Source organism: Octodon degus, unplaced genomic scaffold, assembly GCF_000260255.1.
Source record: "Octodon degus isolate 3935 unplaced genomic scaffold, OctDeg1.0 scaffold00061, whole genome shotgun sequence".
In the NCBI taxonomy this organism is placed as follows: Eukaryota; Metazoa; Chordata; class Mammalia; order Rodentia; family Octodontidae; genus Octodon; species Octodon degus.
Genome location: NW_004524637.1, coordinates 11,625,340 through 11,639,523, shown reverse-complemented (window position 1 = coordinate 11,639,523; position 14,184 = coordinate 11,625,340).

Below are 14,184 nucleotides of genomic sequence, written 5' to 3'. Positions count from 1 at the left end.
AGAGAGAGAGAGAGAGAGAGAGAGAGAGAGAGAGAGAGAGAGAGTTCTTTTCCCCCTTACTTCCCAGGAAGCACCATTGTTGTCTTCAACAAGATCTTCCTTCACGCTGCTCCCCTTTGAAGTGAGTTTCATCTACCTGGGGGCAGGCTCTGGCCCCATGTGTGTAGGGTCTGCATCTCCTGGGCCACCTGAGCACATTCTGCATTGTTGGTGGGAGTGCAGACACCTGCCTCTAATCAGCACACCCCAGGCTGCCCGTCCCATTACAGAGACTTCTGGGGCAGGCGTACAAGCTCTGTTGTGTCCTCACTGTGTTGCTCACTGAGCAAAGAGTTTGCAAAGGAAAGAACAGTTTCTAAGGTGTCCGTCCCCATCTCTTTCATACAAAGAGACCTTAGGATGACAAACTTGAAAAGCCTGACGAGACGTAAAGCACTCATTCAGGGTTTTTGATTCTGTGGCACAGGAGAGGCACTGTAGACCGGAACTAGGTGGGCACAGAGTGCAAGAAGTGCTGGATTTGAGGGTACTCATCTGCCTACCAACGGAGGGGAAATAAAGTCCAGGCTGTGTTTAAATGAAGATTCACTCTTTGGTGTTTTGAAATGGGTAGCTTGGGCCTTTACCTGCTTTTCTGTTCTTTGTATTGTTGTCTACATGAAAGCAAAGACTGTGTCTTAGAATATTTAGTACTAGGGCCAGACAAATAGCTCAGCAGATTAAGGCACCTGCAAACAGGTGCATGGGCTGGGGATTTGATCCCCAGGCCTGCCGTGCATGCTTTGCCCCCAGGGTATGCTGAGATGTTGATTGAGACTAGGCGTGGTGGCACTCCTCTGTAATCCCAGATCTTGGAAGGCTGTAAACAGGAGAATCACTATGAGTCTGATCTAGTACTGAAACCCTGAACACCCTGTAGACCCTTCCCTAAAATACAGGAAAGAAAAAAGAAAAAAAGAATTGCTAGTACTTAGGGCTGGGGAGATAGTTCAGCATTCTAAGTTCCTGTCCAGTAAGCACAAAGACCCAGCTTCGATCCCTGGTACCACATACCATGCCAGCCTTGGAACCCTGGGTGTGCGGTGCTGGTCACTGAAACTGCACATGGTAGTGCACACCTGTAATCCTAGCGCTGGTGGGGGCGGGGGCGCTGAGATGGGAGGGTCACTACTAAGTCTGAGCTGCATAGTGAGACCCTGCATCAAATAGACAAAAGATTTTCAAAGAAAAAGTTTTTAAAAAAGAATATCTAGTACTTAGTAAATATTTAGGGTAAGCTTTCAATAACTATCAGCTGAATTTTAATTAAAATACCTGAGCAGTTACTATACTAGCCTAAAGTACAAAAAATGAGGACTTAGAATAAAATCCTAAGGGGAGGTACAGAGAGTGATACTGTATATACATTTGGGTGTTTCGATTCATATATTTGAAAGTTTTTGATCATAACAAAGGATATTAGCTTAAGTATTAGTCCCTTTCTGGGACTAAGAAATAGAGATTTCATTTTGCTTGCTGTTTGAAAGCAGCCAGTACATGGTGAGCCCATTGCAAGGCAGAAGCAGCATGGCAGAAGGGCTTGGCAGAGGAGAGGTGCCCAGCCCATGGCAGCTGGAATGGGGCACAGGGACAAGAATGCACCCTTCTTGGATTGGGTCTTTGAATTGGGGGCCTCTCAGAGGAAGAAATGTAAATGGCAAGTAAATACATGAAGAAATGTTCAAATCATTGGTCATTTGAGAAACGCAAATTAAAACAACACTGAGATTCCATTTGACCCCAGAAAGAATGGCTAACCTCAAGAAGTCAACCAACAACAAATGCTAGAGAGGCGGTGGAGAAAAAGGAACCCTTCTGCACTGTTGTGGGAGTGCAGACTGGCGCAATTCGTCATAGCTAAATCCTGGAAACAACCCAGATGCCCATGAATTTAAGAAAATAAAGAAGATGTGGTATTTTGACACAATGGAGTATCATATAGCTATAAAACAGGATAATTGTGAGGTTTCTGTTGGTAAATGGCTGCAACTAGAGAATATACTTTTAAGTGAAATAAATCAGACCCGCATGTGCAAACATTGTATTGTTTCCTTAGTGTGAGAACCTAAAAGAGAAAAATAGAATCTGAAGAGTATAAGATGTAATGGGAAAAGGGAATGAACTTACTCAAAAGGAAAGAATTACTGAGTTGAGGAGAAGGACAGGAGAGGGAGTGGGGGAAAGAGATTTATCTATGTATGTAAGCAGGATGGTTTGGACAACTGTACTGTGCATTTCTGCTGGTCTGTGGAAGGAAGGAATTAATGCTTTAATTTGTTTCATCCCCCTTTTTTTCAGTTGTTTGTACTTTTTCTCTTCTAATTTCATACGCATTTCTTTTTTGTTCCTTCAATTTTACATTTATATATCTGATAATATGAATAACTGGTTGAAAGATAACACTATGTATTAAAACATGTACTGTGATATTCAGATTAATTTATTAAATGAAATTCTGTATCATTTGTAATTTTTTTCTATTTTAATTCTAATTTGAACTCTCATTTAAAAAATCTACAGCAAGACAGGGCTTTTAGGAAATAAAGTTTCAAAATGTCAATAAAAAAATGCACCCTTCCTGGTCACACCCTGACCCACCCCTAGTGGCCAGGCCCCATGTCCAAGGAGCACAGTCAACTATGAAGTCTTCAATGGACTAATCTAGTAATATGCATAGCACCCCATAATCCAGATGCCTTCCAAGCACATGAGACTTTGGAGTGACCTACTTTATCTACATCATAACAACTTGTGAGAAATAGAAGAACGTCAAAAGAAATTGCTCATAATTTTGCAAAGGATAGCCAAGCTCCATGCCTGTGGACTTGGACATAGATGAACAAAAGAAAATTTTTAGTTCATAAAAATAGTGCTTAGTTAGAGACATAGAAAGGAATTTTTCAAAACATTTGACTAATATTAAAATTTAGACATTTGGAAGCTTTTCTTAGGTTGTCTCAAGGTAAAGTAATTGGCATTTTGAAATTAATGGAGACACATACAAGAGTACCCAGTGCAGGCCAAAATATTCGGGAAGCCGCTATCTGAGTTTTAAATCTCCTCAGACCGGACTTGCTGAGAGGACACACAGACCAGTGTCCCTGGGACCTTTCTCCTCAGGAAGGGTCCAACAGAGTTCCTTGTAAGTCCCCTCATGGAGGTGCTACTTCTTCAGTACCATAATTCCTTAGTGCAGCTCATAAGAAACACCATAAACCTTGACACAGAACATTAACTGTTGTTACTTGATCACTTGTTTAACATGCAGATAGTGTTATTTTCCTTAATTTTGTCAAAGATACTCAGAAGTCATGACCAGGAAAAAAGTAATGACCAAGGAAAAGAAAGTCTCCTCCTCTCTCTTCTCTTCACCACTAGAAGTTAAACATCAAATGCTCTTTGGTTTTGGCATTGTGGTAATAGCTCCTAAATTGTTTTTGAAAGAAAAGAGAGATTTAGTTCCCTTGTAACTTTGCGGAATAAGTACACCAGGAAGTATCACTTTCCTCTTTTAAAGGCCAAAAAACAGACACTTGGAAATGGTGCAACTTCATTTTAGAACATAAGGAAGTCACCCTTGAACCCTAAATGTTTGACTGAAAAGCCTTACACTTTAAATCACGCCAGCCATCCCTGGCTACTTTTCAATGCTGAAAAAAGCTGAGTGCAAGTTAAAGTGAGTCAGCATTTATGACGGTTTATTCTGGCAAGAATCACAGGCTTTTAGGAAATGAAGGTTGTTATGGCGACTATTTCCATCTGAATTAAAGTAATCAGGAGTATCACAGTTCCAGGAATATTGTACTAGATAGAATGCACGGCGATCGGACTCAGCAGGTCAGCAAACTCAGAAGCCTCTTTCTAAATCACAGGAAGTTGGAATGACTTAATATTTGTACTAAATGAATTCAAATAACCTTCTTTTCTACAGTCTTTATTGTCGTATTCTATGAGGAATGATCAAACCTACACTGAGTATTAAACTATTTTTGATAGATTATAGTAAAAGGTCATTGCCAAGAATGATGGGTGAATAGCATGTACAGATACAAATTTCCCACCATGAATGTGGCCGTTACGTAAACCTAAATTGCACCACTAAATTTAAATTTTAAAAAAAGAGTGATGGGATGAGTGTGTTCAAAATGAGGGAGGACATTTTAAGTATTTTAAGAGGGATTAATCATGACGTGTCTTGTACTATAATAAATTTAAACATTCACCTTAATATTTTTGTCACACCTCAGATTTAGAAATCAATGGATCTTATAATAATCCCTCCTATGCAGTGTCCCTACAAAATGGGCTCACTCCCCTTTAATTTAAAGGGAAGGAAACCACAGTTCAATCTTCCCTTGTGGAGCACTGTTGCAAGTGGGACAAGATGATTTTTTGCCTTGTTGAACTGTCTCATAGAAGCAGAATGTCTGGCATCCTGCAGGCTTTTCCAACTAATACTGCTGGTCAAGGTCCCAAGTCATTGACACAACAGAATGCCCTGCGCTCTTTCTGAATACTCTGTGTTGCGTAGCCATTTCCTTAATATGCAAGACATGAATGCATATGTTTCCCATACAGTTTAAACCACATATTCCAAATGTAGATTGAAACTGTCAAAAACTAAATTGCTAGAATTTATCCTTTGAACTATAATGCTGCATCTTTATATATAGTCTAACAAACACTTAAATGAGTTTATTGGGAAATATGATGAGATAATGTTCAACGATGGCATTTTTAAAGAGATTTGAAAAGGAGTATTATAAACTTATTATTGTGACTTTTAAAGCCAGGTTATCTAGGTTTAAATGCCTACTGTCACTAAGCTGACCAACGACTCTATCATCTCTACCTCAGTTTCTTTATTTCTACAAAGGGATGTCTCTAGTGTTGACCTTTACATATTGGAAGGAAGGAAATAAAGGGGCTATCACATGTGAAACAGTTAACAGTGTCTTGCATGTAAAAAGAGCCAGAGCATTGCCTGTTATAACCAGATGGGTTAAATAAGACACACTTGGTTCCAATACAGAAGAGCACTTTTCATTTATTTGTTTTTGTAGAATTATATAATCTTGGGAAAGTAGACTTCAATCTTGAGCTTAGTCTCCTCTGCATCTTTCTTGTGGCCTTTCAAACATTCCATATCAGAATGATAGCATCTCATATTTCTAAAGCAATCAGGTTAATCTCCTCATACAAATGCAATCTGTACCACTAGAGACAAAAATACTTTCACAAAATATCCAGACATATCAGCTGGCGACAGCTATTGCCATCTCTGGGACCTGAGATACAGCCAATGGAAGCTTGGGAAAAAGAATTAATTAATGAGCTGTAATTTTAGCAGATCATATTATATTGTGATATCTGAATTTTAAAGATGAGAAACTCCAAAATATAAATAAAGAGAAAAAGAAAAGTTAGATAATAGGACATAGCGAGATCTTTCTGAAATGGGCCAGAGGTCATGGGTTGGAGGGAGGGTAGAGAAAGGGCAAGGGAAGAGGAAAAATAATAATGATGATGTTAGGGCCGGCCAGATAGCTCAGCAGACTAAAGCTTAGACAGACACAGGGACTGGAGTTCAATCCCCAGTATGCCGTGCCAGCCCCACCCCTGGGGTGAGCTGGTGACTGAGACTAGGTGTGGTGGCGCACGCCTGTAATCCCAGCACTTTGGAGGTTGAAAACGGGAGGATCACTATGAGTTCAAAAAATATAGTGAGACCCTGTAGATCCTGTCCTGAATACATAAAAAATAATTAAGATGTTTTAATGGAGTATTACTCAGCCATAAAAAATATAAGCTTGAGGCTTTTTTTTTTTTTTTGCAGAACCAAGGATTGAACTCAGGCCCTTGTGCTTGCTAGGCAAGCACTTATTCTACTGAGCTATCTCCTCAGCCCCAGTTTGAGGCTTTTATAGCTAAATGATTACAACTAGAGTCATAAGTGAAATAAATCAGACTCACATGTGTAAATGGTGTGTTGTTTCGCTAGTGTGAGAACGTGAAAGAGTAAATAAAATCCGAAAGGTAGAATAGATATTCTGAAAGGAAAAGAATCGGTTCAAAGGGAAAGAACAATTGGGGTAAGGGAAAGGAAAAAAAAGAAAGAAGGGAAAAAGAAATGTATTATGTATATACACACGATAGCTTATATAATTATACTTCTCATTTTTGCTGATCTATTGAAAGCAGCAGCTAATGCTGAGATTTTTCTTCCTTTAAATTTTTTTTATAACTTTTTAGACCAATTTTGCATGTTTATTTCTGGTAATCTGACCAACTAATTTGAAGACAACAGTATAGCAATGTAACAACCATTGTTAAATTACTATTACTTTGTTTAGTGAAATTATGTATCATTTCTAATGTTTTTTTTCTATTTTTATTCTCTTTAAAAAATAAAATACATATAAGAAGAGGTTATGGACATGTACCAACTCCCTACGCGATTCACTATGAACACATACTATTAAAAATAAAAATAAAAATTGCTATAAAAAGGTGACATCTCATGAGTAGTAGCTTTGCCAATAAAAATTTCATAGCCCATTTGCTGGTAATTCCAGTAGTAATAGCACTGCCCAGCTTGCATTTTGCCATTAGTAAGAGTTCTGCAGTTTGATGCATAGCTAACTACTCTGAGTCTGAGAATCTAGACACACATTCTACTGAAAGTCTTCCTATCCGATGTCCATCTTATTCCATCTTAAATTACACCCAGTCCCATTTGGTGTTTTATGCTTTTAGAAAGTACTGGGTCTTTTCACCCCAGCACTCGGTAGCCATTGATAACAGCACCAGGGTGACAGGAAGAGAAAAACTGTACTCACAGAAAGGCTCTGTTTCTCTGAGCCTATTCTGATGCCTTCACAACATTACACTTTGTCACAGGAGGACAGGAGCTACACAGGTGCACTTTGGTACAAGCTTAATGAACACAGCACTTCTGAATTGCATTTTATGCTGTCCGAGTTAAAGCACAACTGATACACATCCATCAAGCCAACAAGAAGGCAGAGCAGGAAGAACTATTCCTTCTCTGTACAATGGTAGATTAAAAAAATAAAATAAAATAAAAGCAGCATTTGTTAAGTGCCTGCCACCTAGGGAACGTTTTTACAACATGTGATTGTCAGAAGAACTCTTTAAAGGAGCTATTACTTCTGCCTACCTTGTGGGGTTGTTTAAATAAACTACCCCAGGTTGTGCATACAATGTCATTTTTCCCCTGCCTCTTCTGGACTCCGCTTTTCCCGCATCTTGAGCACCTCTGGTGCAGAGGAATTCTGGGAATGGCTCATCTCATGCTTGCTGTGTGCTTCTACGGTGCCCCTCGGTGTTGTATTCCCTGCATTTGCTTATTGTGTGCCTTTACCCCTTCCTGATTATAGCTGATGGGACACCTGAGAGCTAGCTGCCTTGACTACCAATACATCTTTTCCTTAGATGTTACAGTTGGGATTAACTTATCAGGCAGAAATCTTTCAAAATGTAGTATTTTATGTTTATAAAGTAGTGTGTGTATGTACAAGCCGGCTCTGAGTCATGGCTACAGCTGGAACAGCAATGAGCCCAGCACTCTGTGGAGTTGCAGGAGGCATCCTCCCCTTAGGCTCTGCCTGTGGCTGTGGTGCTCCAACCCACTCCTACACCAGGGTTAGCCATTTACCTAAATGTTGTGCTTACAGCTCTCTTGCTTTCTAATGGCCCATTCAGATGTTTGTATAAGGAGCATAGTTTAATCATTTGTATTCATGAATGATTAATAATCTTGGTTGACTAGGGATTTTAGGGTATTTTTCAGGACTTTCCTTCTTTGTGTTCACTTCTTGCCTGCATAGAGAAAAGAGCAAGAAGAGGGCAGTGGAGCAAAGTTGGAGACAGTCACCTGTGCCTAGCAAGGGTCCTCTCCATCTGTGACGACCTCCTCAGCACACCAGCCTCTACTCCCTCTTAAATCAGCCACCAAACCTTGGCCTCTTCTGCTCTTCCTCTCTAAAATATGTGCTGTGAATTGGAACCAAAGCTATTTGTCTCAGTTACTTTCCTTTCGTTGTTGGGCAAAATACCCAACACCCAAAATTAAGGAAAGAAAGGTTTGGTTAGCTCACAGTTAGTGGAGGTTTCAGTCCATACTCAACTGGCTCCAAGGCAGAGCAGCACACAGCAGAGGGCAGCAGTTCATGGCAGCAGGAAAACAGCAAAGAGCAAAGGAAGGGCAGCTGCTGCAGCAGCTATCTCACCTCTTTTCCTTCCTTACATTGTAATGCAGATTACCTGCCCCAGGGCAGGAGTAGCACTCACACCCATAATCTCAGCAGTGGACTATGAATTTTTCATAAGCTCTAGAAGCCACCCCAATGGTTACATGAGGCTTTGGGGGGACATCTAGATACAAACCATAGCACTATTGTAAAACAGTTACATTGTGAAGTATGACTGAAAGTATGGCTAATGTTTAAATTCTTAAAAATGTACTACAGTGAAAGCACATTTCTGTTGACCCCCTTCTAAAAATACTGTATTGTGCATCTCCTTGCTTTGAATATGCCTGATTTGCTAAGTATTAATAAGAGAATAGTGTACCAAATAGAATTTGCTAGGTACGAACCCACACAATTGACCAGACCAGGCATTCTGACATGAGTAGAAGATTTATTGGGGGCATCAAACAGACTGGCTGTCTAGCAGACCAAGACAGCAGAGAATAAAGGTGGGACAGGAGACTTTATAGGATCTTTTAGGGAGTGTGATTGCCGGCTGGAACAGCTGAGGGAGAAGTAATCTTGGCAGGGCCACCTGGTCTGTGGGGGACCTTCAATGTTAACAAAGGAGAGTTTCTGTGGTTTCTTGACCAGGTCAAAGTCAGGTGGACCTGTTCTGTGGTTTTGGGGCCAAGGGGGAAAGTGTTTGGGGCAGGGTCCCCGGGAAACTTTGAGTCCTGATCTATCAGAATTTAAGTTTCATTCCTTTTCCTATAAATGTTGCAAAATGATTCCAGAAAAAATACAGCTGTGAGCTTTACCCATGAAATTATGAGAGCAACTATAAACGGATTCTTTTGTCGGTTAGATCTTATTGTCAATCCCCTGAAACGCTCTTCTTCATGTATAAGACCACAGTTCACATATCCTCCACAACAAGACTATTCCCAAGTATCCAATTTTCTCTTGTTTCTCTCCATCCATCACTGGTGCTATATTGAGTAGCTACAGGTGCTGGTATTTGGCATTCTGTATCCCACCATGAAATACCAAGGCAGTAATTGCTGGCTGTGTCAGCTTGGAGCAGCACGACACCTAGACTCGTTGTGCACCATGTGGCTTCAGAATGTGTCATTTTCCCATTATTGTTCCTCTCTCTTCCAGGGTGTTAAATTAAGGGTGGAGGATGATATTGCTCCCTGTTTACCTCCAGGATATGTCTAGCTCCCTTTCTTTGTATTTAGACTCTGATCACATTTCAGGTAGCATTGATCATCTGGGAAACCTATTGTACTTACAAAAGCTGTCATTTCTGAGTCAGGCCAACCAAGTACTCAAAACATCCAAGAGTCCAGAGGATTTATGAAAATATCTACCTCATAGTCTGTCTATGCCTCATGAAGTGCCACCTGATTGCCTTATAAACCCAGGTTAAAGGATAAAAGGAATTACAAAACTAACGCATCCTGTAAGACAGAAAGGAGATTGCATTTTAGTTCCTTTAAGACAGAAAAGAGATTGCATTTTAGCTCCAGAATTGTGATACAAAAGGAATACATCCTCCATTCATTTTTTCCCCACAATTACATTTCTTGAGAGAGACATGAAAATATTGTTGATTTAACTCTTTTTTTGGCAAGCTTCATAAAGACCAAATCAATGCTAAATCAGAGGTATTTACAACATCCACAAATCTAATCTGAAGTGGATACTTAAAAGCTCATATAGATCTGAATGATATTCTCCCAGATGGTGAATTAATGTAATTTTACCAGGAAGCAAAGTTGCACAAATATGCAGCTCTGAGGACTCATACTGATTTAATGTGTCTGTACCCACCACGGCACAGATGTGGCTGATCATTTTAGTGCCAGTTGTCTTTATTTCTCTGAATGGTAAAAAAGGATGAAAGGCACTGGGGAGTTCAGAAAATGATGATGCATTTTGTCACTAATGACTTATACATTGGAGTTTTCTGGGAACTGTTTATAAAAAATCATATCGGTTATCTTCTTTTTTACAGGGAGTGAAAGGTGACTTAGGTCCTCCTGGTCCACCTGGTCTGAAAGGAGAAAAGGTAAAATATTTATCCCAAAATGTGTGAATTTTTTTCTTAAGAAAACCACAGAAGCTTATGCAGCGACTTCTTGTCCATGCCATCTAATTGGCAAAAATATTTTAAATGAACCCAAGCCTCTTAGGCTAAAAGCATCTGAACACGAAGAGCCTTTTGGTTCATTGCATTTGTTTGCAGAGATTGAATTTACTGTCGCTGCTTTTTGCTGTTAATTTGGGTATAGACTTCCCTTTTCTCACCATGCTTGACAGCATGAGGTATTCAGTCACTAACTTAGTAAGGATGTCGTGCCTGGGGTAGCTCAGCTATGAGCTGCCACTGTGGTGGGGAGGCAGGTGGCTTTGGCAGGGGAGGAGTAACTCTCTAGCTTAGTCTTTGTGTAAATGCTGTTCCCCCCACCTTTTGCCACATGCTATTTCATGGTGGTCTACTGGTAGAAACCTTGAAACGACCATTAAGGAATACAGTAGTAAAAGCAAGAGTTGGCTTGACTTGCTAGGTCTCTTTGATAATTTAATATAATATCTTGGCTAAGTTTTTTATAAGCAAGCTACATTTTGAGCTCCAGGACCTCTAGGGTATTTAGAATTTAGCATTCACCAGGGTTTAGACCTTAAGAAGTGATTCATGAATTTGTAATATCACTTAACTTCAGAAATGAGTTGGTTGGTTGTGCCAACCTGTATGAACTATGGTGGCAAATATGCTTTGAATGAAGAAGTTGCATGAGGAAAAAAAATACAGTGAGTGAAGGAGGGAGGTGTATAAAATCTGTTGTGGAAAAAAAAAAACTAGATAAAAACTGAGGTACACTGAGCTAAATCCAGTTTCGTTGTGTGGAACATAGGGCCCTAATCTGCTCATTTATACAATTGACCATGTCTTAAGATGGACTTTAATAAAATGCATGCATTATCAATAAAAAGAGGTCATGTGGAATACAATTACTAGGTGACCCCAATGGGATGGAAATTGTGTATGCATGTTTGGGCACATGGCACTATATTTTGTTCTCCTTTCTAACACCTTTAGAAATTCTTGCCTGTCTTCAGTATTAACCTGTACATTAAAAGCAATCTTACAAATCTTGTAACTGATTTAAACTACACTAGTGTTCCTTAACACTCATTTAAACTATACCCTTATGCCTAGGCAATGATTGGTTCTTTTTCATTTAGTTGTTCAAAAAAAACATAATGAACACACAGTGCTGCATCTTTTATTTTGAGGTAGCTACATTTGATGAGAAGGACCGGCCAGATAGCTCAGTGGATGAAAGCACGTGCTTAGGCAGAATGCAGGGACTGGGGTTTGACCCCAGGCCCCACAAACCATGCCGGCCCTGCCCCAGGGGTGCGCCGAGATGGCGATTGAGACTGGCCGTGGTGGCATGCACCAGTAATCCCAGCGCTTGGGAGGCTGAAAACTGGAGGATCACTATGAGTCTGATCTGTGTAGTAAGATCCTGTAGACCCTGTACTAAATACAAAAAAATTAATTAATTAAATAAATAAATTTGATAGGAAAAGTCCTAAAGATGCTCTCAGCAGTAAATCATGATCTCCCAGAGTCCATACCACATAGCATGGACATGCAGACTCCAGTTATGTGAGTAAACAAGAAGCATGACCAGGATGTGGGTCTTAACTACACAATGCTTATGCAGTAGAGTTCCTAAGATTACGGGTCATAGAAGTGGCAGAGGAAATAGAAAATAGTGAACCGTTAGCCATTTTTAAAAGCAGTTTGGATAGTAACAACATAACACCTGGGAATCTGTAGTAGTGGTGGCTCCACAAAATAATTTCAGCATTTAAAAGTGTATCACTGTAGGCAAAGCGTCTTCCAGTTGGTAGCAAAGATAATGCCGACTCAGCAGAGCTTGGGCTAGCTCGTGGGAACTGCTTCTTGCAGCTGGGAGGCGTGAAGTGGGGAGATCCACTTATTATTTCCGCTGATCCTCATCCTAAGTTTGTCAGAAAAATTATCTGTGACTGTTACACTTCCCAGCTGCTCTCTTGGCAAGTGACCATATTTGAAAATATTTTTTTTCTAATTTTGGATCAGAATAGTCAAAAGAAGAGAAAATAAGGTTATTTTAGCTTTTCAAAACAAGTTCTGTTCTGGCAAAAAGTAGAAAGGAACCCAGACAAGTTTTATATCGCAGGAGCTAAAAGGCACATAATAAATTTCTCCTTGTGCCTTGCCTTTTATCAAGACAAGCTATATTATATCTTTCAAGATTTATCTACAGATACTGCTTCTGTTCACTCCAAGACTTATAAATAATGTGAAAATTACCAGGGGGCTACTGGTAATTTCAATGTTTCTTTCATCTATTTTAGGGAGATATAGGACCTCCAGGACCACCGGCCTTAACTGTAAGTATTCTGAAAAACAAATGTAAACATGTATATGTTATCCTATTTATTACTCAGACTGAATCATGAAACTAGAATTTATTTAATAGACTATTACAAGAAATGAAAATATCATTTTCCCAGAACTTCATACTTTAAAGATAAGGCGTCTGACCATGACAGAGCCTTCACCTGAGGTCACACAGGTAGTTATTATAAACGTATATAATCAGAATCAACCCTCTGCAATTTTTCTCTCCTCTTCATCTGGGCTCATCATGATATACCTTAAGTGTTTGATTATATATTCTTTTTAAATAAAAATGTGCAATAAGAGTAAATGCATGCAGACCATTCTACTTAGTATAAAAACTATCAAATAACAAACCAATCTCTAATCTTCTGATGGATAAAACAACTACTTATTTAAACCAGTCATTGCATTCCCCACACCTGTCCAAAACCATTGTGATTTGCCTGTGTGATTTGCTACTCAGACTTACAGATGGCAAGATGGTAATATTTTACAAACAGATTTATGAGAAAGATTTATAATACACACACTATCAAATGGTTTTCAGTTGAATGGCTTGTCATTTATTAAGCATTTAGTCATAAACATATAATGGTTGTTTTTTTATTTAGATATGATCCAATTACAGATCTTCTTCATAGGTCATTAAAGACAGGAAAAAAAAACTACTTGAGAGGAAATTGTACAGGAATAATATCTAATTTTTATCATTTGGAGAATTAAAGAAAAATATTTGTTAGAGCCAAGCTTGTTCATTTTACTTGAGATGAATGCTGTGTTTCTTCAGCTAAGCTGTATGTTCAACCACTTCACTTAGTTATGGATTTCTGAGTCTTTTTCTTTTTCTCTTTCTTTCTTTCTTTCTTTCTTTCTTTCTTTCTTTCTTTCTTTCTTTCTTTCTTTCTTTTTTTTTTTTTTTTTTTTTGTAGTACCAAGGATTGAACTCAGGGCCTTGCACTTGCCAGGCAAGTGCTTATTCTACTGAGCTATCTCCCTGGCCTTCTGAGTCATTTTCAACTCATGTTTGAAGACCTATCTGCAATCTGTGTGTAGCATGGCCACTGAAAAATGATTTCGGGGCCAGAGTGATAGCTCAGCAGCTTAAGTGCCTACCTGGCAAGCACAAGGTCCTAAGTTCGATCCCTGGTATTGAGGGGGAAAAAGTGCTTTTGGCCCCTCACCAGAGAATTCCACTGGACTATATTTACTTTGTGAATCCGTTATAGCAGCTGATTTCTTTATTCCCACCTAGACTTTGCAGATTTCTCTGTACCATTCAGCTGGGATGTCCAAGCCAAGTTTTATATTTCTCCCAACATGACAGGGAAAAACACTATAAAATGAAATGTTCTGATTTATAAATAGAATGTTAGTATTATTTGGGTATCACCATACTTTTTACATGCTTGCCATTGCTTTCTTTGTTAAGGTAGACAATCAACTGTTACCGATAAAATAAGG